This window comes from Amblyomma americanum, chromosome 1 (assembly GCF_052857255.1).
Source record: "Amblyomma americanum isolate KBUSLIRL-KWMA chromosome 1, ASM5285725v1, whole genome shotgun sequence".
Lineage (NCBI taxonomy): Eukaryota > Metazoa > Arthropoda > Arachnida > Ixodida > Ixodidae > Amblyomma > Amblyomma americanum.
Window position 1 is genome coordinate 261600344 of NC_135497.1, and position 24453 is coordinate 261624796.

The window sequence follows — 24453 nt, forward strand, 5'->3', positions numbered from 1 at the left end:
TTCCTTCGTGTTTTCGTCTCGTTCCTTGCGCTGTTTTTTCATCATGGATTACCAACTAGCCCGGCATCTTGCACTTCCAATTCTCAATCAATGATCGTCCTCTTTTTTGCTAGCGGATCAATTACTGTCAAAACAAATTGTCAAATAGTAGATGGAATATCGGACCACAAAGCTGTACTGCTCACTACTGCAGACGCTGCTTTAGATAAGAAGCCTAAATATTCATCCTATGCAGTTTTTTCTTGAGCATATCTCCAGATATCTCGGACTCTTGATCACCAATGACCTTTTTTCCGACTGCTCGCACACAAAACCGTAATTGTGCCGATACTAGACTATGCATGCATTATTTGGGACCCTTTCACTAAAACTTATATTAATAAGATAAAAATTGTGCAACAAAAAGCAGCTTGTCTCATTTATAACAGATTTGGACGTACGTCAGTGACAGAACTCGTTACTAAAGCGGACTTGACACCATTAAAGGAAAGAAATCGTATTTCACGACTAAAATTTCTCTTTAAGCTTATTAATGGCCACTCTGAGACAGATCTCACAAAAATAATTTCTTTTTTATCTGCTTACGCCACTAGGCAAAGACATAGCCGCACAGTAACGCCGTTTACTACGCATAATAACTGTTCTAAGTATTCTTTCTTTGCACTAACAGTAACTGAGTGGAATGTCCTAGCCAATGACCAAGTTTCAAAATCATCTATGTCGAAATTTCTTTCCACTATTTTTGAAAATGTGTTGTCTATGTGTTGCCAAATTTTCAAGCTAGTTATTCTACTTTATTTTTGTGTTCATTGCGTGCGTTATTACGTTGTGTTTACTTACCTGTACCCCACCCTGCTGAAATGCCCAGTGGGGATTGCAGTAGAAGGAAAATATATATAGTTAACAGTGAAATGTTAGGAGTTCAAGGTGCATCTAAGCATGCAGTGCGTGCCAGGAGTAAAAGCAGAGTGTTATTTTATGGCTCAACTCGTAACTGTTTTGCTTTTTTCTCACGTTTTAGCTCAAACAACACACACACGCACACGCACACACACAACAGTATAATCATCTAGCCTATCGTCCAATAGTGCCTTAAGGGTTTGTCTCGTATGTATATTACTCAGTAATATCGCTAAAAGTTGCCGAATAGAATATATAACTCGAATTTTAAAATGACTGTTAGTGAGGGCGGGGGAGGGCCGACGATGTGAGGACGAGGCCGAGGGAGGGCCAACAAATTCTAAGTGAGGGTGAGGGTGAGAGAGGGCCGGATAACTTTTTAAAATGAGGGCGAGGGTGAGGAAGGGTCATGAATTCAAAAGTGAGGTTGAGGGAGGAAAAGTTAAAACGAGGGAATTTGCCCACCTCTGGGCGCCAAACTTTTGCGGCAGCCGAAAAGAGGAAACACACTGATGGTTGTTGTTCCTCAAAAGGGTAAATTTTGAAAGCAATTCCGACTCCTGCCGAATTTCGCAGCGCCAGGAAAGACCTAAATCATGCACGTTTTCTTCTCTCAGTCAGCACTGAGTCACAGAAAATTATTCTCTTGGAACTATCGTAAAAGCGTCCCTCTTATTGTTATATTTATGTGTCCTATAGAGGAGCACTAACGTCAGCTTATTTAGCGTTTTCTTTCGTTGGTGAATATTTTCTGAACTTCATTCTGTTCGTTTCAATGTTACCCTGACACCTTGTCCTTCCCTTTGACGCCTATACTCGCGACCCATCGAGCTGTCCTCTTCCACGCAACGTCGAGAGAGCAGAAGTACAGTATTTGAAAACTTTCGCCACCCATCGCTTGTTTTCTTTTTTCCGTAACTGTTCTTCATGCTGAATATTGTTTCTAGATTGCACCCATGTATGTTTGAATTACTTTATTCGTTGTACGACCGTGAGTGCCAAAATTTTTAAATATAAAATACGTGCTTCACCCTAAGAATACAATCACATCTTAAAACAGCAGGCCCTGAACATGCCTTCGGCCTCTATTACTCGCTGTTGAGGAAAAGAAGGGGCAATGATCAAGAAGCGACATTCTCTGCAATAAAGCGCCTGAGCATATATCGGCTCCTATTTTTGTCCATATAAGTCCAGAGAAACCAGTGTGCCTCAGCTGTGACGCATCAACACATGTCACTGGAGCTGCCCTTGCACACAGAGAAACTGAACGCAGCTACAGTCAGCTTCACTTTGGCTGTCGTACATTTTGTTGAACATCTCCACCCGTACCACTGGGGATTCCCATTTCAAGTATATGCCATTCGCGACCAACAACTGGGTTTGCTGAGTGCGGACAAGCTAGTACCAGTTCAAGCATCACGTCGGCTTGTTAGGTGGGCACTCAAGCTTTCTGCATACATGTATGAACATATATACAAGCCGGGGAAGGCATTAAATCATGTTGGCGGTCTCAATAGGTTGCCATTGTCTGGTCAGAGCAGTGAGAGCCCTGTCTTTGCAGAAATACTCATGTTTGAGCCAGCATACTATAACCTCTTGTCACCAACTGTTGTGGCTTCAGGCTACGAACAATGACCCCTTTTTTGGGCCACATAGAATTTGCTCCTCTCAGAGGGGAAAGCCCTGGAAGTACTTTTGCTGCAGGAAGTGCACAGCAAAGCTTTCATGAAAGCTGGTTGCTGTGAGGTGCATGCTCTGGGCCAAAAGTATACTGCAACCAAGTGTTGTGAGAATGTGCCATATTGGCCACCCTGGCATCGAGAAGACTAAGATGTTTGCCAGAAGCCATGTCTGGTAGCCAGGCACCGATAGCGACTGTTGTTGTTAGGGGCTATTTATTAATAAAATAGCAATGGAAGGAAAAAATGTTGCTAGCCGTGGCATCTGCCATCGAAACCTCAACCACCTGAGCTGCGGCTAGCGGGAATAAAAGGACAGGGAGAGGGAAAAGAAAGGGGGAGCGATAGTGAGAAAGGATAGTGGTAGAGGGTAATATGCACTATGTACAAATACAGAGTAAGAAATAAATTATGGGTGCTGCGCCACGCATCATCGGAGTACTCGGTGCATGGGCGTACAAATTGATTAGGGGCGGGGGGGGGGGGGGGGAAGGCCGGTCGCGGCCCACAGGATGTCTTCGACGCCGGCACAGACGGGTTGCCAGAGTTTTTTTGAGCTGGTTGGTGCATGTGCCCAGATAACTACTAACAACTAAGTGCTAGATTTAACTAACAGCTAGGAGCGTGGTCCTAAGTTCGCGATGGAGCCTAGGTTGGGCCGCCACGGTGGCCGAGTGGTTATAGCGCTCGGCTGCTGGCCCGAAAGACGCGGGCTCGATCCCTGCCGCGGCGGTCGAATTTCGATGGATGCGAAATTCTAGAGGCCCGTGTACTGTGCGATGTCAGTGCACGTTAAAGAACACCGAGTGATCTTAAATTTCCGGAGCCCTTCACTACGGCGTCTCTCATACCTTGAGTCGCTTTGGGACGTTAAACCCCCATACAGCATGCACCGCCTAGGTTGGACGCCGCAGACAAAATGGACCTCCTCAGAAGAGTTGCCAACAAAGCCAGCCAGCTGGCTTCAAGCCGGGTAATTGAAGGAGTTGACTACAGTGCCCATAAACGAAACCCATTGCCTCGAAGACAGAGCTTTGCACCCTAGGTGAACGAGTTGAAGAAGGAGAAATTAAAATTATGCCTCTCGGACAAGGAAGGAGGTTCTGTGGTCTCGATGCTGGGACATATGGGAGAAAAGCTGCCAATACCATCCGCAAGAACTTCATTGAAGCTCATGACAGTCAGGCCAAGCGATCGAAAAAGCAGATTATGAACGCCTCGAACTGGGGCAAATAAGCAAGCTCGCAACTCAAGTGAAGTGAACCAAAAAAGCCACGCTCTCTGTGCTTTTCACATTAAAAACACATAAACACCCCGTAACGTTTTGCGGCATTGTTTCCAAAGGGAGCACTTGGTAAAGGCACGTCTCGGCTTTTCTCGCCAAACATCTTTTGTAAGTGACACTGCAAGACCCGTTCGAAATCTCCAACTCAATCCGGTTTCCACACACTTGATACCTGTGACTCCAAGGACACTATTAAGGCGAAAGCCTTTAATGGCTCATACTCGCGGTGACCGTCCGTCCGGTCACGTGACCTCGCGGTGCCAGTCCGTTACATCCTAGGTCACGTGACCTTGTCCGTCCGTTACATCTTAGGTCACATGACCTTGTCACGTGATCACAACCTGCCAACTGGACTGTGAGCAAACTGCCCACTGTGGTGGATCGTGTGATCCGCCGCCAAGCAACAACTGTGCATGCGCAACGTGACGTCACCGCTTAAATTCAAATCAGTGCAATGAGTCGCAAACGGCTTTCGCCTTCCCGCAGTTAAGAGATATCTAAGTGCCTCCAAGGAATTTTTTAGATACCTTCACGTCTGCTGTCCTGACCGTGTATTCGCGTCAGAACTACAACAGGACCAGAGTACCCGCTTCCTGGTCATAGTGCGGAATGACGGCATGCGGGCTGAGTGCGTGCATGACTAAAAAATCTGCGGCGCAATGATGATTATGAAGCGAAAAGGTTTAGTATACGCTAGGTAAAGCAGTCGTCGCGTAGGCCGGAGAATGACCTTGAACGATCTTCAGCCCAACCACGTTAGCCCTGTATGACCATATGTGGTATAGTTATGGTGTCGAACCCTTGACCCCTGACCTTGACCTGTGACCTTTAGTTGAATTTTGACCGTTGACATTTGGTGACCTTTGGGATGACCTTCGACCTTAAGAACATATGATGGGCTGATGTGAAGCCACGTGATGACATCCGATGGGGTGTCGTAAGACTATGTGATACCACGTAATAGCCACGTGGTCGCGGGGTATATATAGAACGGCTGTCACGAGCGTGTAGTGGAGCGTCCTTGCTTTTCGCCGAATTCCAGGGTTAGCCAAGTTAAGCCCCTGCCATTTTTTTCTTATGTGTGCGCATGTGTGGTCCTTTCTTTATTGTGTTGTCGTCGTTGCTCCGCAGTTTATTCAGTCATAGTGCTGAGTTTTATCCCTAGCCACGTCTCTCGGAAGTGTGAGTGCCGTGCCCAGAAACAGTTCCTCCCAATATGACTCCAGCCACTGCGATGCAACTAGTTTGCCTGCTTGGTGCTGGGATGGGTCTCGCAGTCTTCCAGATGGCACAGCCAGTCGCATAGACTGCTCCGCTCGCCGCAACAAAAATTCTGCTGCAGCTGACGACAGTTTTTTGCCGATTTCGGGGAATTCAGGCAAGTTTAAATGTTAAAATATTTATCGAAAAACGCAGACAGCCATAAGCTACATTGTGGTCGGTAGTTGAGCCCAAATAGGCAAGTATCTTGCGCAGGAGTTTTTTTTTTACAACCCGCACAGACAAATACGAAACAAGCAGTATGTGCTTCTTTGCTTTAATAAAATTAAGGTTGGTCAGCCTCGTGTGGACATCATCCTCATCAGCCTGACTACACCCACTTCAGGGCAAAGGCCTCTCCCATGTTTCTCCAATTAACCTTGTCCTTTGCTAAAATGCTTTCGCATTCGCCCAATGCGGGTCGCCTCAGTGATCTCTAACGTCCTTTGTGTGATGTCTGTTTGTTAGATGTAGTTCTCTTAGATCGATAGCAACATAGTCAGCAGTGTGAAAAGCTGCTCAATGTGCCAGGCTCATCCGCAGGCGACAGAGCCTGTTCAGAAGACATTTCGGCCAATCTGACATGAACTCTGGTCCTGGCCGCTTGTCGACTTTAGACAGCCATTCATGGTACACATCCTCTTGGTAGTTGTCGACACATATTGGAAGCGGGTAGAAGTTTTTCCGGTGGCATCATACACTTCTGCAAAAACAGCAAATGCAGCTTTGAGAATAGCGAGCGCGATTATTTCAAATAATAGACCTGTATTCACGAGCTCAGGGCACTTGCACTTCTCGAAACAAGTGAAATGTAGTCATGCCCTGTCAGTACGTCCGTCGTTAGCATGGACACCTCAAATTATGGACAATTTTTCTAGGCACCAAACTTTTTCCAATCTTTAGGTCCAGTTAATATGTAAACTCGCGGTGCGGACAGTGGGCAGAGCGAAAATGAACCGAGACCGTTGGGGCTATGCATTTTTCTTTGTTCAGTATGGATAACGATGAGAAGATAACCTCGGTTATCCCAACCACATGGTTCCTCTCCTGCATTTCGAGTGGAGGACACCAGCCAAAGGCAAATGCGGTAAGGTCGAGAGAGAGGTAGCCGAACCACTGGTGTATCGCGGGTTCTAGCGAAGGACAGTGTGAAAGTGCCAGTGACACACTACCGGCCTTTTGTTCTTCTCTTGTTCATTTATTATTTCTCAAAAGTTCATTGTGGGACATTCATGAGCGGTTCGCAGCCGATGGTGCAGCACCTTCCAGTGGGGTTGTCCTGTAAGCAAGCAAACCGAGCCAGAAATCTTGATTGGTTTCAGCGGTTTTCTTTAATATCCGTTTGACCACTTGCACCCCCTTTTCTGCTAAGCCATTCGATTGTGGGCATCTGGAACTAGACGTGATATGAAGAAAATCGTATTTCCTTGAAAATGCTGCAAACTGGTTGCTTGAGAAAGGGGGTCCATTGTCTGAACACTTCCATAGGTATGCCGTATCGCGCGAAGAGAGCGCTGGTTACTTGAATGACCGTTCTAGCCGATGTATCTTGGAGCAGCTCCACCTCTGCAAAGTTGGACAGCGCGTCGTAAACGGAGAAATAAGGCCTACCGCCGTAGTAGAAAATGTCGATGCCAACCCGGTGCTATCTCAGGCACTGGGCGCATCTGCAGCGACTCGCTTGGCTGACTGTACGAGTATTTTCTGCACACCGCGCATGTATGAACGAAGGTTTCAATGTCGCGATTCATGCCCGGCCAGAAGACTTCCTTTCGGGCTCTCGATTTGCATTTGTTTATACCGAAGTGGCCTTGGTGAATTTTTTTCCAGCATTTCGCACTTCATGCTGGCGGGTATCGCAACCTTGCAGCCCTTTAACAGAACTCCCTGGACTTGCGACAGCTCGCTAGTAAACGGCTTCAACTGGCCTTCGATTGGTTCGCCTCTGCCCAGACTTGACAGCACACTGCTCAAGTATTCGTCCTTGCTAGTCTCAGCGGCTTGTCGCGTTAAAGTTCTATGGCTCACGCGAGACGCGAGCACACTCACGGCGTGTACTTCTGCATCTTCACTGTCGGCGGCGAACTTCACGGAGTTGACTGAAGCCCGGGACAGCATGTCAGCCAGGAAGAGAAGTTTTCCTGGAACAAAAACCAATTTGATATCGTATCGAAGTAGTCGCAGAAATCAGCGTTGCAGTCTAGGTGGCATGTCACCTATTGCTTTCTGGGATGTCGCAATCAGAGGTAGGTGATCAGTCTCTACGATAACTTTACGTCCATATGTGAAATGATTGAATCTTTCACAGCCGTACACGATAGCCATCGCCTCTTTTTCTATTTGCGAATATCGCTGCTGGGCTTCCCTGAGAGCTTTAGACGCGTACGCGACCGGCTTCCACTCGTTATTGTGACCCTGCAGCAAAGCAGCGCCTAAGCCGTTCTGTGATGCATCGCAAGATATCTTGGTTTCTTTGGCAGGGTCAAAAAGCGACAGTAGTGGCTGTTCGCTCATGCATTCGCACAGCTGGTTCCACTCTTTGGAGGGATTCGCCGTCCATTCAAATCTTGTGCCCTGCTTTAGTAGGCTTCGTAGGAATGCTGTCCTGTGCGCCAACGATGGCAAAAATTTGGTGAAGTAGTTCGCCGATTTGTTGCTTTGTTTTGCAACCGATGGCAAAGTGGTTTTTTTCGCTTGCATTTGCGACATGTACGCCGAAATGCAGGACAGCTCCGCGGTGCGTGTGTTCGTGCGCACCTTTGGCAGTTGTAGGCCTGCAGCTCTTCCCTAGGACCAGAGCGCATCTACTGAACCGGATCAACTTGCACCGTCACGCTTGCAGAATGGCTCGCGCGGGCGTCGCAATCACCATCTACATATCGGCCTGCCGGAGCAATGGGGTCGTCGCGCCTTGTCAGCAGCTTATTTCGTTCACTCAAGCTAGGATTGAGAGCAGCGCAATCGTGGGGCGCGGTTGAGCTAGTCACGTGATTTTTTCGTATTTCGCGGGCTTTCTTTCGAGCTCGAAAAAAAGACACACGTCAGGCTTTCTTTATCGCAAATAAATGGAATTAGGGTCTCTGAAGATGCTCTTCAACTTTGTTATTCACATCTGCTGTCTAAAGTAAATGTTTAAGCATTTAGAAAAATTATCTTAATTGCTAATCAATTATTTGCAAAATAAAAATTGCCAATGATGCGCAACCCGGTTAGTAGCTGTATGTAAGTGGTTTCCCTAGACTATCTGAAATATCTTATTTTTTAACCCTTGGCTAAATTTAGCCTGGACACCCTGTATAAAGAGGTATGACAGCATGCGCGGAGAGGGGCATGAGGCACACAAATCAAGCAACCGCGTTTTTATTCATCATCATCGGCATCATCAACCTGACTACACCTACTGCAGGGCAAAGGCCTCTCCCATGTCTCTCCCATTAACCCTGTCCTTTGACACCTGCATCCACACTTTGCCTGCAAACTTCTTAATCTCATCCGGCCACCTAACCTTCTCCCACCTCCTGCTACGCTTACTTTCTCGTGGAATACACTCCGTTACCCTTAAGGACCAGATGTTATCTTGCCTTCGCATTACATGCCCTGCACAAGCCCATTTCTTGTTCTTGATTTCGGCTAGGATGTCATTAACCCGCGTTAATTCACTCACCCACTGTGCCCGCTTCCGATCTCTTACGTTACACCTATCATTTTTCTTTCCATGGCTCGCTGCGTTGTCTTTAACTTGAGCTGAACCCTTTTCGTTAGCCTCCACATTTCTGCCCCGTAGGTGAGTACCGGTAAGATACAGCTGTTGTACACTCTTGAAGGATATTGGTAAACTGCCATTCATGATCTAAGAGAACCTGCCATATGCGCTCCACCTCATTCTTATCCTTCTTGTTAGTTCCCTCTCATGATCCGGATCAGCTGTCACTACCTGCCCTAAGGAACACGTGTTCCTTTACCACTTCCAACCCCTCGCTGCCAGTTTTGAACTGCTGATCCCTTGCTAGACTGTTAAACATTACTGTGGTTATCTGCATGTTAATTTTTAGACCCAATGTTCTGCTCTGCCTGTCTAACTCATTGACAATGATTTGCAGTTCACCTCCTGAGTAACTCAGCAAGGCAATGTCATCAGCGAATTGCAGGTTATTTAGGTATTCTCCATGAACTCTTCTTCCCAACTGTTCCCAATTCAGGCCTCTGAATACCTCCTGTAAACAGGCGGTGAATGGCATTGGCGAGATCGTGTCTCCTAGTCTGACGCCCTTTCTTATTGGAATTTTATTGCTGACTTTACGGAGGACTATGGTAGATGTGCAGTTGCTATATATAAATCTTCCAGTATTTTGACATAAGGCTCTTCTACACCCTGATTACGCAATGCCTGCATGACTCCTGAGGTTTCCACTGAGTCGAATGCTCTCTTATAATCAATGATGGCTACATATAGAGGTTGGTTATACCCTGCTAATTTCTCTATCACTTGATTGATAGTGTGAATATGATATATTGTGGAATATCCTTCACGAAAGCCTGCCTAATCATTTGGCTGAATAAACCTGACTCTATAAGCGAATAACAGCACGAATTCAGAAACGTAAATTCAGCAGTATAAACGAGTACAGACCGGTCACGTAATGAAATGATCAGACAACTTTTTATATAAAAAGCTTCAAGCAGAAGCCGAGCCTTCTCACTCCCGCTTCTGCCCAGAATCTTAGTATTCTCGAATCTTGCCCTACATGTGCTGACACGTGAACCAAAATGCAGCACAAGATTCGCATTTTTCTTATTGTTGCCTACATTTTTAGCGCACTCCCTTAGCCGCTCATTAATATAGCGACAATTTTGTCCCACATGTGATGTGCTGCTTGAAAGCGGAATGCAGTGTACCAGTTCTGTGGCGCAGTCCATGTAGGCGTTCCCATGTTTCTTTTTGCAGCACCCGTCGCAACAACCAGAAATGCGAGGACATGCCTTTGAAAGCTTGTTCGGCGCTTAAAACGCCAAGGGCACATGATGCCTGCCGGCCACTTATTTCACGTTGTGGGATTGTAGGTGTATATAGGGAACCACCACCGGCTTTGAAGAGGAGAGGGCAGTTAATCTTCGGTCGCCTTTTTGTTTTCGTCGGAGGGTTTCAGCGACTGTTGCTTTGACAGGTCCAGGGAAGCCTGCTGTCAAGAGACGGGAAGCCTGTTCTTTCAAACTATCTCCCATTAAAATATGCTGTGTATGACAGCCGGAATAAACAGTTGTCAGTAGCGCTCGTGAACGATATATGTGTCTTCTTGTTTCCCTCGTCTATTTTCGCGCTAAATTCATCCCATTACCAGTCTACAGGGTACTAAGAGCTGAACATTCTTCAGGCACAGAAGTTCCTTCAGCGCTTTCTCCAAGGTACTCGAGACACAGACGGAAACACTTTTGTGATGTTCGGTAGTAACTGTTCGGCCGATTTCAGATTCGTAATGTGTTGAACTCGGATTGCGTTGATTCCGACCCTCGCCTTGTTCGCGGTTACCGCGCTACACTGTGGCCAACCTGAAATGCATGCTCATGCGCCGCAGGTAGTCTTCGCGACTGCACATCTAGCTCGTGTTGTCATCAAATGTTCTTGATGGTTTTGCACGTAATGGGTCGGGACTGAGGTTCACACGTGAAGTCCCTCAAGAAACATTCCTCCAATTTCTTGATTTAAAATTGTCTTCCGAACCAAACCATGTCTGTTGGCAGTACTCACCTAGGAGTGAAAAGCCCCTTTTGAATTACAGGTCCTTTCACTCAAAGGTCGTAAAATGTCGCATCGTTATGGGATGCTTATGCAAGGCAGTGAAGAATTCTTGTCATCAAAAAATGATGTCCAGTCTCTTAGCTCAGGCACCCAGATGTAGGGAAGCTGGTTTCCTGGACTCATTTCTCGTCACGAGTGCAGATAAACTCCTCCGTGCGCTGAAATCGTCTGCAAGTACCTCAGGCCTGGGAAGAGGTTCGGTAGAAGGAAGAAGGAAGGTAGTGGTTATGGCATATGTTCACACGCTGTCGCACCGGATAAAGAGAGTGGGAAGCAAGCATGGGGTAAAAGTTCTGTTTTGTGCTCCTAACAAACTAGAAAGGGTGGAAGCGGCGGTTCAAAGAAAGCATGAGGGGGACAGAAGAAATGCTTGCAACATAAATCATGAAAATAGATATGTTCCCTGTAAGACTGGCGTAGCATATCAACTCCCCTGTCCTGTCGCTTTACCCACATAGGCCAGATTGTCCGCGGCATTAACGGGCGGCTCATGGAGCACGCTAATTACTTAAAAAAGAAAGAAACCAACTTAGCAAAGCATTTTTACACGTGCAAATGCGCGCCATTTTTTTTATGACACTGATGTGTTGTTAGTTCATTCTGATCAGCGCACTAGAGAAGTAGCTGAAGCCTTTCATATTATCAGGAAAAATAAGGGTGCGTCAGTACGCCATTCCTCACATTATCTCTTCGAGAAATGAATAGTGGGTAGCGGTTCTGCGGATGCACACGTGCTTTTAAAGTGGTTTTACCTTTTACCAGCACTAGGAGTTCATTGACTTTGCGCATGTGTGCTGTTTTTTTTTTTGGTGTGCATATACATGACGTGCTTCTTCCTAATAAAAATCAGTTCTAAGTTCAGCGCTGGTTTGTGTGTCTTGTCTCTTTCTTGGTCTGTGTGTGTTTGCGCTTTGAACCATCATTATGAATCAGCAACAACTAGAACAACCTGCAGTTCTTCTACTGCAAAACGAAGCTAAATATGATGCAACAGGAAACCCAATGCAACGAAGCTCTGAAAGTAGACACAATGCTGCTGCTTTTAATGCTTATACAATGCAACAGATGCAAAAAAGTAACGCTTCAGTTTGACGACCTCGGTCCAGAAGACCATACGGCTCATTAAGCGCGAGGCGACTCGGCGACAGTGCATGAGAGAGCTCTACACATGTCGGCTCGTTCAGGCTTTCGTCGTCCGTCAGATCGTGTACGCCACCCCTTACCTGAATCTCAAGAGAGCAGAGAGTGAAAAGCTGAACTGCCTGATAAGGAAGGCGTACAAGGCGGCTATCAGCCTCCCCACAAACACGTTCACCGCGAGTCTTCTGTCTTTTGGGGTCGACAACACCCTTGAAGAGCTCATTGAGGAACAACTTACATCGCAAGAGCAGCGGCTCGGGCAGACAAATACGAGACTCTAAATTTTGCGAAGCTTGGCATCAGGGCGAGAGCCCTTCAGGCCAGGTGATCTTACCTACAGAGATGCGCGAACGCATTCGGGTCAAACCTATCCGCAAGAACGTCAAGTGGACCGTCACGAAAACGGGAGGACGGCCAGGGCGAAGACGTTAAGCAAAAAGTATCGAGAGTACGGTAGTGCCGCGTATGTTGATACGGCACATTATAACATTACGGGAAAAGACGCTTTCATTGTGAGCGCGGTGAGCATATCCCGCAGGGTAGCGGCTACGGTTATCACGGACCGAGGGGAAAAGGCCGAAGAGGCTGCAATAGCAGTAGCGATCGTTCAGGAAGGTACCAGCAAAATTCTCAGTGATTCCAAAACGGTCCTTCGCAACTTCGCGAGGGGACGTATCTCCGCCACTGCGTGAAAATGTATTCGTACGATGTTAAAAGATAGGAAGGCAGGTGATCTGGTGTGGGTCCCTGTCCACGTGGGTGTTTCAGGGAATGAGGCCGCTAACCAGTATGCTCTAGGTTTTGTCAGGCGAGCCGGTAAATGGGTCTCGGGCCCGGATGTCCCCAGGTCCGAGACGCTAATTACATATTAGGCCATAACAAAATATCAGAGCGTGCTTAGAGCGAGCCTACCTCCACCGCACGTTTCACTCAGCCGCGAAAGGCTACCACTTGGAGGTGGCTGCAAACGCGGTCGCAGCCAAACCCGTGAATGCATCCCAATATCTTTCACGATATGGCAAATCGGTATTGACAACTGTGCGACGAGTCTGCCACCTTAGAACACATAATCTGGGACTGCACGGAGGAAGCTGTTCTGGAAGTGGGAAGCTGTTCTCGCCAGCCCAGACCCGCAGGTTCAGTCCCGAGTCACGGCAAGAGGGCACGAGGCCGCCGACAGACTTACACTGCCGGTCACCTGTAGCGGCTGAAGTAATCCAAGACCACCACCTTCCTGACAATAAAGTTCTATCTCTATCTCTGTGTTGGATTTTATTGTATTGTACGTATTGTAAGTAATTTGTAACGAGTTGAATCCTTTTTACAACGGGAAAAGTTCTCGATAATTTAAATGTGCTTTCTTTATATGGTTACTAGTAATTCTATAATGAATTGATTCGTTTCGCAACGAGAAGCATTCTCAGTAATCTAATTATTTTTTCTGTAGTGAATCAGTAGTATTGTAGTAATGAATCGATCACAGCTTGCAATAGGCAACGTCTTCGTTAATCGATCTATGTTTTCAGCATTCGATTATCAGTAATTTTGTAATACACTGAATATTTTTTCAAGGGGAAATATTCTTGGTATTCCACTTATTTTATATAATCGATTACAAGCTTTCCGTAATGACATGATTTTTTTTCAATGGGCAATATTTTCGGAATTCAAATGATCTTTTCTGTAATCGATTATCAGTAATTTCTAATGAATTGGTTATTTTTCCACAGGGCAACATTCTCGGTAATTCAGTTATGCTTGGTCTCATCGTTCATCAGTAAGTTTATAATTTATTGTTGACTTTTTGCAACGCACAACGTTCTCGGTAATTTATCATGTCTTTTTCAGATTGTTAGCAAATTCCGAATAAAATAATCACTCTTTGCTACGGGCGACGTTCTTCCTATTCTAATAATGTTTTCTGTATTTGGTTTACAGGAATTTTGTAATTAGTTGATTGCATTTCACAATAGGCGAGATTATCGGAATTCCAGTTATATTGAGCCGCCGCGGTGGCTGAGTGGTTATGGCGCTCGGCTGCCGGCCCGAAAGACGCGGGTTCGATCCCGACCGCGGCGGTCGAATTTTGATGGAGGCGAAATTCTAGAGGCCCGTGTGCTGTGCGATGTCAGTGCACGTAAAAGAACCCCAGGTGGTCGAAATTTCCGGAGCCCTTCACTACGGCGTCCCTCATAGCCTGAGTCGCTTTGGGACGTTAAATCCCCCATATACCATTAAACCAGTTATATTGTCTCTAATCAATTTAGTCATTTGTAATGAATTGACTGCTTGCTGCAACGGGAAACGTTCTAGATTACGTAAATGTGTTTCTTTGAATGATTATACTACTAATTTTAATGGAATGGTTCTTTTCGCAACGGTAAACGTTCTCGGTAATCCAATTATTTTATCTGTGATTGATTGCTAGTCATGTTGTAATCTGTTGATCACTGTTTGCAACGGGCAACATTCTCGGTAATGTATCATGTATTCTATATTCAATTATTAGCCATTTTCTAACAGAATCAGCACTCTTTGCAACGGGTGACGCTGTTGGTATTCCAGATTTCTCTAAATGATTAGCAGCATTTCTGTAATGAAATAGTTATTTTCAGCAACGGACAACATTCTCGAAATTCCAATTATGTTTTATGTAATAAAATAATGTAGTTTGTAACGAATTAATTACTTTTTGCAACGGGCAATGCTGTGGATAATTTAATGTTTTTTTTTCTTTTTGATTGCAAGCAAACTTGAAGAAAATTCAATTTTTTTTCCAGAATGAGAGGAGGAGGACCAACTTTATTTACGTCATGGCCTAATGGCATCATGACCTAATGGCGCCGTGACGGGGGCCCAGGCGGCAACTCCGCGGAGGATCTGAGGCCTTTGTCGCTCAAGAGCCGCCAAGACCTGCTGGACGGCCCAGGTTTGCACGTCACGGTCAGAGCATTCCGCCGCAGCCGCGAGTCGCGGCGGAATCGTTATGCTTTTAGAAGCCTCGTCGGGGAATTTTGTGCAGTCCCATAGGATGTGCGTCAGAGTTGCCCTCTCCCACTGGCACACGCGACTCACATCACTTTCATATAAGTTTGGGTATAGATGAGTCAGAATGAGAAACATTCTCGGTAATCCAGTCCTTTTTGCTCTAGTCTCGTAATAATTTCAATAATTTTTGCAATGGACAGCATCTTCGGAATTCCAATTATGTTTTCTCTAATCTAATGTGAGTAATTTTTATTGAATTGTTTACTCTCTGTAACGGGCAATGTGGTCGAATATTTAATTACGATTTCCTTATATGATTACTTGCAAGTTTGTTACGAATTAGTTCTTTTCGCAATGGAGAACAACGTCACCAATCCAATAATTTTTCTGTAATTGATTACTAGTCATTTCGTAATTCTAATGTAATAGTAATTGAATTGTAATGTCTTGACTGAATGTTGCAACGGGCATCGTTTTGGTAACCCGTTTATATTCCCTGTACTCGAAAATTATTGATTTTAAAACGCATTTATTACTTAACCTGGGGGGGGGGGGGGGGGACCAACATTCTTAGTAATATAATTACTTTTTTCTGTGATCTATTTTTTGTAACGAACTATTTAGTTTTCTAATTCAAAAATTCTGGTATTCTTCAGTAGTCAATCAAAACAAATTTTTGAATGCTTTGATTGCCAATTGCACACGGCAGCGTACTGGGTAATCCAATTATGTTTTCTTCAATCGTTGATCAGAAAGCATACAATGATTTCATGAATTTTTGCAGCGGACAACGCTCTCGGTAATCTTATATGTTTTTTAATGAGATTATCTGTAATTTTATAATTAAATGAAATGGAGCCTTCCCACATGTTCAAGGTTATTCTGTTCTTTCGGTGCCGGGTACCGAGGGCATGCCTTGTCTGGAACGGCGCACGTTCTTCTATGATGCCTAACTGGACAGGGACACATTTTGCTTTTGGAGCACAGCTTAGTCCGTGGCGCAATTTTCATATCTGTCGTGAAGAGAAATTCAGTTTTCATGGTAGTGGAGGAAAGTTAATATACTGCGCATGTGATTCTTGTGTATAGTCTTGGTGAAACGTCTTCAAGTTTAGGCTGTTTTTAATAGTTCAGTCGGGCACTTACAGCCCAGCTGATGTTTGCAAAGTGTGCGGAAGGGTATAAAATATGGTACTCAACTCCCCCCCCCCCCTCAAAGATTTAACATTTCAGGTGCGCCTCAACTGCCACACTACGCGTCTAAAAAAAACTCAGCGGCAAAACAACGCATGACCAAGGCTCTGCGTCTTAATCGTTCAGATTCAAACTAAAACATCCTGGAAACATTCATGGAACCAAGGGCCCTCTTCTACGGGAATTAAGCTGATGAACTCTACTTTCTATTCTTTTTCATATTGAAGAACATCTTTTTTCATAATCAGGGCTTGTTTTCCCATCCCTTTCTCTTTCGCTTGTCGGAAGAAAGGGACCATTTATGACAAAAGGATCAAAGCAGATCGTCTTGTTTCGCGTCCAAGATGCTCACCGCCGGCCATTGACTCCTACGAGTTAGTATATGTGTTGATTACTCTTGTGCCTAGGAAATGTGCCCCATTCTGTGGTACCTAGAGTATACATCACAAATCTTTTTTCCTCACGGTGCATCGACCGTGAAGGTGCCCGCCTTGCTATCTCTGCGTTCTGCGAAGGGTCATCCTATGGCTCATCAGCCTTCTTCATTCCATGCCGCGCCACTATAGATGTGCGTGGTTGTGGTGTTGCTCATCAGATTTTCCAAATGTTTCCCATGGTTTGAAGTAGCAATGTCAGCTTTGTAACTCACCGGCACCTGTGCAGGTTAGAAGTGATTTGCGGTTTAAAATGGCGATGGTGCCACATCGTGGTTGAGATGGCGGAATCTCGAATGAACGTGATTGCTGTGAAAGGTCATGTGTACTATTTCGCGCTCATGATTAATTTTTCTTAATCTCTGTTATTACATTGTGGAGGCTCGGGGCCCAGGACTTATGATCTGTGTTTAATAGTGTTTTTTTTTGTTTAGGTTTAGAAGTTTAACGTCCAAAAGCGACTCCAGCTATGAGGGACACCGCAGTGAAAGGTTCCGGAAATTTCGACCACCGGGGGTTCTTTAACGTGCACTGACATCACACAGTACACGGGCCTCTGGAATTTCGCCTCCATCTAAATTTGACCGCCGCGGCCGGGATCGAACCCGCGTTTTTCGGGTCAGCAGCCGAGCGCCACAACCGCTGAGCCACCGCGGCTGCAGTGTTAATTTTTTATAACGTTATTTATAGCCTAAAGGCGTAAATGTAATAGTGTTAATCTTCGTTGGAATGTATTAGTGTGAATGGGAGAGTTCATCTCTGCCCAAATACCTGTGATCACTCGCATCTCTACTCGTGTAGTAAGTTATAGCCGATTTGCGTTGTGCTTCGTTGAGCCACAGATTCGAGACCCTGCAAACAAGCTCATCCACGACTATTCGCAGCGTTTTCTTGCCATTTCCAAACTTATTTAAAGCCACTGTTTTTGGAAGCTGCATTCTGCAGCTGGTGATTTTTTGGCCGTATCCTTAAGGGACTTTCGCCTGCGTCAGCTATGAAGGGTCTAGCACCTAGCTGCGCAACCTATTGTCATATACATATGGTGCCCATGTGCCGCTAGGTCTAACTTGTCTTTAAGGCCATCTTTTCTATTAGCGAAGCTGGTGATTTCCGCGCAGGTCTTTTCCTTGGATGAACAAAGCTTTATGCTATGAAGAAAATGAGATACAGAGCTGGGACTTTCTTGCTCTCTCCATCTTTGTTCGCCAAGACAAGAACTTGTGCAGGGGGCCATGTCTTCTACGTAATATTGCGGCACAGTTGCCTTCAAGATGAGCGAGAGGCCAGACATTACTACACTGAAGAACATTGCAGAGGGCACTGCTTCTGGCCGAAAGGCTCGATTGTTAGGTTTAAGCGGTCATAGTGCAAAGCCAATTCGAATTCTGTAAGAAAGTTGTTGAGGTACCCCAGCTTTTTGTCATGGCTTCCTCAAAAAGCCGCCTCGATAACCGCTTCGTAGAAGACTAAGTCCTTAGCCTATTCAATGCATGAAACGCATTATGGTGTTATAGTTTCACTTTCCCTTGTCTGCTCTCGCCGCGTCCACTCATTCATCAATGGACGGGTATGAATAACAATAACTATCACCCACAAGATTGAAGTGTACACTGCAAATACTACCACGTATAGAGTGATCCCTTTATAGTACATGGCCGCGTAAGTAAATGCTAGGCTATTTACATTATCCAGGCGCATCCGCGTCGAATGTGAGACGTGCGAGGCTCGTCCCCCCCCCCCCCCTTCCGCTTGGTACCCATCAGTCTTCCAGCCTGTACAAGTGAGCTGTCCACTGGCCTGGTGCTAGGCTTTGTGTGGGCCGAAATGCTTGAAACCCCATCTGGACCCCATCTGGAAAAGACCAAAAACACTTTATGGAGATATTGAGCCAAGCTGTCCTTGCCGCACTAACATTTAAATTATCTTATCCAGGTGCGCTGGCAAGAAGCAGATGAAGAGGAAGAACTAATAGACTTAGAAGGAGATGGGCTCGGTAAAAAAGATGGGCCTCTGTGGGAGCCAACCTCACCTGGATAATAATATAGTAACAACCCCACATGGGTAACAGAGGACGCTCCGCCTATATCCAAGCGTAGATTGCTTGCACAGGCGCGTATGACAGCCAGTTCATGTATGTTTACATAGGCAGGAGACTAGGCTATTCATGTTATTAAGGTGAGTTTCCAAGGAAAATAAAGTCAATAAAGGAAGTAGTCGGGGAAGGCGATAGCCTGGAAGCGTACATTGGTCTCTCTGGGATCTCACATAGAAACAGATGCGACACAGAATTATACCCCATTCTAAATAGGAATTAGCCCATTGCATTTCATAATGTAGAGTAATCCAGGATTAGCATGGATTAGCTTGCTCTTCGCAAAAGAGAGATCAATATGCAAGTCACCTAGCTGCAGTCGGCTGTGTGGAAAGCAAATCCACGTACACTAGAAAAATCTCTTTCTGCGCAGGAAAATGAGACCCGAAGCTGGTCGGAGGTTCTCAGCTCAACGTGATCTTCTGCTTGCCCTTAAAGTCGCGCAAAATTAACCGTTTTTTTAAGTTTGACTAAGCTAAAGGCTACCGAGATTTTTCTAAAGTTAATCACGTAATTCTAACTCGTTTCGTATGCTCCAATTTTCATTTTTTACAGTCTTGTTCAGTCATGTAAATGCTGCCATATTCGAGGCGACAGTAAATAGGTTGCATATTTTAGCTCCATAGCCGGCCTCAATTTTTGTGGACGTGCTAGAAATCTTTTCTTTCTGCATTTAGCAGATCAATCTTGTGCTCGTCCAATCCTTCCTTATTGAAGGAGTCTTTGTAATGACACACATTTTTACACATTTTAGAACACTAGAATAAGTCACTTATTTTTTTGCGTAACAGCTGGCCCCATACCCACTTCTTTATATGCATAATAATCTCCGCTTATACAGTTTCTCCGCTTCTGCAGCTTCTCCGCTTCTACTTCGAAAATGCAGGCGGCAATTCAGGCAGCACATGCAGAGGCAGCACATGAAATGCCAGCGGTATATAGGCTGGCATTGTGCCCGCCTCGTGGCACTTGGTAAATTCCTTTAATTCTCCTGTAAAATTGGATAAACAGAAATGTCTGATTTTGTATATTTTGTTGTTGTTTTTGAGGTAGTAGGAAACGTATTTTCTTTTAACGGCATACTGCAGACTACCCGAACGCACATTGCGTCATTTAGTGACACTGTCGTTGAACGGAGGGCATTAAGTTTTGGTCGTGGAGTGATAATACAAAACAGTTGCACCTCAGTTTATGTTGCTTTCAGGTCTGCAAGCTACTGCACGAAACTTCATTTTGGGACGTTCTTCGGACTGCCAGCATCAACATGCGCGGCGACTGCGTGTTGGCAAAATCTGCTCCGTCACCATGCGTCACAATAAGGCGATACACAGATGTACTAAGTAAGTGTCATTACATTTTTGCGTGCACATTTTTCATCATAATGTTGTCAAATTCATTAGGTTTCAGAGTTTGAGAAACGAACGCCATTTTATACAGGAAAAATTCTATTTATAAGGGTTTATTAATGGCGCTTGGCATATCGCGGCCGTGATTAATGGTTGTAAAACGAACCTCAGACATATTAATATGGTGAAGAGGGATTACTGAGGAGGATGAAGCAGCTATCAAAGCTACAATATTTTTGTTTTCTAAATGTACCCGTCAGGCATGAATTTTTCCAAGCTCGTGCATTTGTGGGTGATATGGAGATATGGAGAAATGAATAACTTATATGGAAATTATATTATATTATACGTTCTAATCTGGAATATGCCGCAGCGATATGGGATCCGCATCATGAAAAACTGATAACTTTGCTTGAGCTGGTTCAAAATAACGCTGCTCGTTTTATCCTGTCCTACTTTAACCGTACCGCAAGTGTAACAAGCATGAAAGCTAATCTTTCTTTACCTCTTTTAGAATCCCGCAGGCAGACAATTCGTTTGAGCCTATTTCATAAACTATATTATCACCCCACGCTACGCGATTCCCTCATTTCATCCCCCAGATACGGGTCAAATTGCATTCATCATCGACACAAAGTAGGCATTGAAACATGTAACACTAAAACGGCATTTCAGTCTTTCTTTCCTGGTACATCACGTGAATGGAATCGCCTTCCCGCAGATATCGTCGACATAATTGATAACCAGCATTTTCGTTCTGCACTAGCTAACATTGTATAACAGGAGGATAATAATACTTGTTCTGTAATATGCATTGTATCTATTTATGTATTTTTGTTTTGTAACCACTCCCCTCTTTAATGCCTTTGGCCCTGAGGGTTCAATAAATGAAATGAATGAAATGAAGTGAAATAGGACATGGCGAAATTTTGCGACAAGTTTGAATTCAACCCATATCATTCTGCTTTAGAACTTGCGTAAAAAATTTCAGATCAAGCCTTAAGTCAACATCGCTTGAACGCGTTTGATGAGGCTTGTAGAAAATATGGTCTTTTTATTTCTGCGGAAAACCGAACTTCGTTGAGCTATTTACATAGTTCAGTGAAGCAGAAGCAGCCGCGTACTAAGTACTAAGTCGACGCCCGTATATTTCGTCGGAACCATCCCCACAGCTCACTGCAGGCGTACTCTTGTTCAAACTTCCCTATGTCTCAGGCTGGACTAAACACGTTGCAGCGTGCCTACGCTACCGCTTTGATCTGGCGAACAGCTTCTATAAGACTGTTGTAAAGTAACTGTGGGGTTACTACGGCAAGCTATGGGCGCGCAAAATACCAGAATAACTGACGAAAATCCTGCAAAATAAGATATTCTTTTCTTAAGGTATTTTAACGTGCTTTTCCTAACATTTTAAGAATGTGCCTAAACTGTCATACCGATTTAAGTACACATAAACTGTTTATTTTTCCCCCTTTTAGGGCGCAGTTGTGTGCTCCGTGAAGGATTTTGGCCAGACTAAACTTTTTCTAGGAAACAGCTTTATGTTTCTTGGTACCGAGGAATCGTCAGTGTTCAATTGAGGCTGCAGTTTTCTAATTGTGAAATGTGCCACGATTGATTTAGCTAAGGCGAAAAATGGAAGGGGCCCAGGGCGAGGAGAAAGGACGATCGTTAAAATTACTATGACATCTCTAAGTAAGCAGCTACATCCTCAGCGCGCAGTGCATGACCTGAATAGCGCATCGGTGCGTGTTGAGGTTGGTTCGGGCAATAACGAGGAACATCACAAAATGGCCGCCCAGCAGCCTCGCATACACTCAGGGGGCACGCGACTGAGGCGCCAAAAAGCCCGCGTTACCACTGGCAACCTGGTCGTTAAGCAACCACGAGTCACGTCTCAAGCACTCATTCGATCTTTACTATTGTCTTTCATCCAATTAATCTTCCGAGATACGTCCCTGCGTGCCGCTCGTTGGCGGCAACAATAGAATGGCAGCAAAGGCGAGATGAAAGATTTCTTCGTGGGGGACGTGACTAATTGGTATCGCTCCACCCGGCGCCCAACACTGCGGGAATGGCAGAAAGAGTCACACGAAGCGAGGGAAGCTCGCGCACAGTTCTGAGCACTGCCAGGGGCATGAGCCTTCCTAAGTGGAGCAGCAGCGACCTTGCCTCGCGCGTCCGGCGAGAAAAATTAAGCCTTGCTCTGCACGGTAGCTCCAAGAAGCACGCGAGAGCCTCTGCCCAGTGGCCTGTTTTTAACGTTTGGCTTCTATGAGGCATTGTTCTTCTTGCTCTTGATAATTTTGTCATCCTCCCACGCATCATCAAGCACGAGACTGAACACTATGCCGCAGCTTAAGGGAAGTTCGCTGCTGAGTAAGGCCGATGCAGGAGACAGAACAAAAACTCTTGGCGATCCTCGGTGGATCGCTTGAACACGTTAGCAGCAAAACGTTCGTTATATCCGAGGTTGACACACTACAGTGCGTTATGTCCAAGGCGGTGCACTTGCGTTTGTTTCCTAGGTCGACACAGACAAGTTCGTTATATCTGAGGTTAACACATGAAAGTTCATTATATCTAATGTTTACACTAGAAAGATCGTTATAAAAAGTTCGTTATATCTGAACTAGTATACTAATGGCGAATTTAACTGTTGGATCTGAAGCGAGGCGCTCGAATCGTAAAAGAGCGCCCCAAACCGCCTCGGAGCACAGCAACCGTTGTCGACCAGCGGAACATGTAGAGAGGGCAGCAGAAGTCCTGGTTCCGGAAGTTGACGTCTGGCAATTCCGGCGCGAAAATACGCGTAAGCAGACGACGAGATGCGGCGAGTATGCGTTGAGCAGGCAGTTCTTTCGCGATGGAACCTACCGGTGGCTGTGTTCATGTTACGCCTGAGGTGCACCGCATTTTGGTGAACCTCGTATGCAATGAGGAGCACAGTTATGCTCTAGGTAAGTTCATAAATAATATATATCGCATGTCTGCAGAGTGCTTACGGGTTAATTTCTAACGAGGAAATAGCCCTTCAGAGGGGCTTCTGCGAAATATTTCTCGAAAAATGCTTCCAAGAGGTAATTTTCGTTGTCGCTGCTGCTGTCTGAGTGCGCGGACTCAGATTCCGACGATATCTCATCAGACAACCCGAGGGCTATTGCTATTCCATACGATGCCATAATTGAGAGTTGTAACCGCTACGACGCAGGTGACAAAGACGACATACGCGCGCGAAAAACGCGCTCGCGCGAAACGGCATTCAGTGTTTCCCGCTTACATTCCTGCACGCGATAAAAATAACCAAAAGTCACATGTATGTTTCGGAAGTGACGACATCGCCGACTACAAGTTCTGGTGATATCCGCCGCTGGTCGGCGGATCAACCTTGTGCGCTCCGTATGGAACGGAGTCAACGGAGTTGCTCCAAACGACCATCGGAATTCGTGCGGTCGGTCCAGGTCGACCAGTGGAACTCGAATTCGTCGTCGCGGAGCAAGAAAAGCTGCTCCACCACGACCAGTGGAAATCGCCATAAGTTCGTTCGTAGCCAGGTGGGCAGGTTTCCACGTGCCCACATCGCTACTGATAGACGGAGCTTGTCATTTCCGCTTGCAGTAATCCTTCTAGCTTCGTGCGGATGTAGACCTTGTGGAGGGTGCAAATACGTGGGTTGGTAATGGTGATAATGGGTAGCTCTTCTGAGGGGGGGGGGGGGGGGGGGTGAGTTGGGTGGATGTGTGATGGATGACGCCTGATAGTGGGGATGAGGTTCTCGGGTAGCGGTGGGTAGGTGACAGCCCCCTGTCTAGAGTGTGCGGTAGGGACGTGGCTGGTGGGTGGAGGCTCCTAGCTCGTGCGGGAGGCTTCGCTTCAACAGCCGCCATATTTGGGGCGTAACGCTAGCGCTGCTATCGCACCAATGCTCCGGTACGCGCAGCAGCAACCGAAGCTTATAGTGTTGTTATCGATTTGAGTCTACACTTGTGGAGGTGAAAACCGACCTCTCATTCTCCAACTTGGGCAACCGAGGACACACATAAGACCTACACGCTTAGGTTACCATCCGTGCGCCATTGAGACATTTCTCCCAACAGGACATTTTCATGCATTCGATGTTTCTTTAAAATGTGGATTGCGGAAGTTGCAGAAGGCGTCAGCCATCAAGAGGCTGAATTTTAAAAGTTGTTCTAACTTTATAATGGTCCCTGATCGGCCGGATTTTTTGGTGATGCAACTTGGGCTCTCATAATCGGCGAGGTCGCGTGGGCAAGTCCAAAAGGAACCGCCTTATAGGCGAGCAGTTTAAGAATTAGGCTCCTGATTTTCTTAAACGAA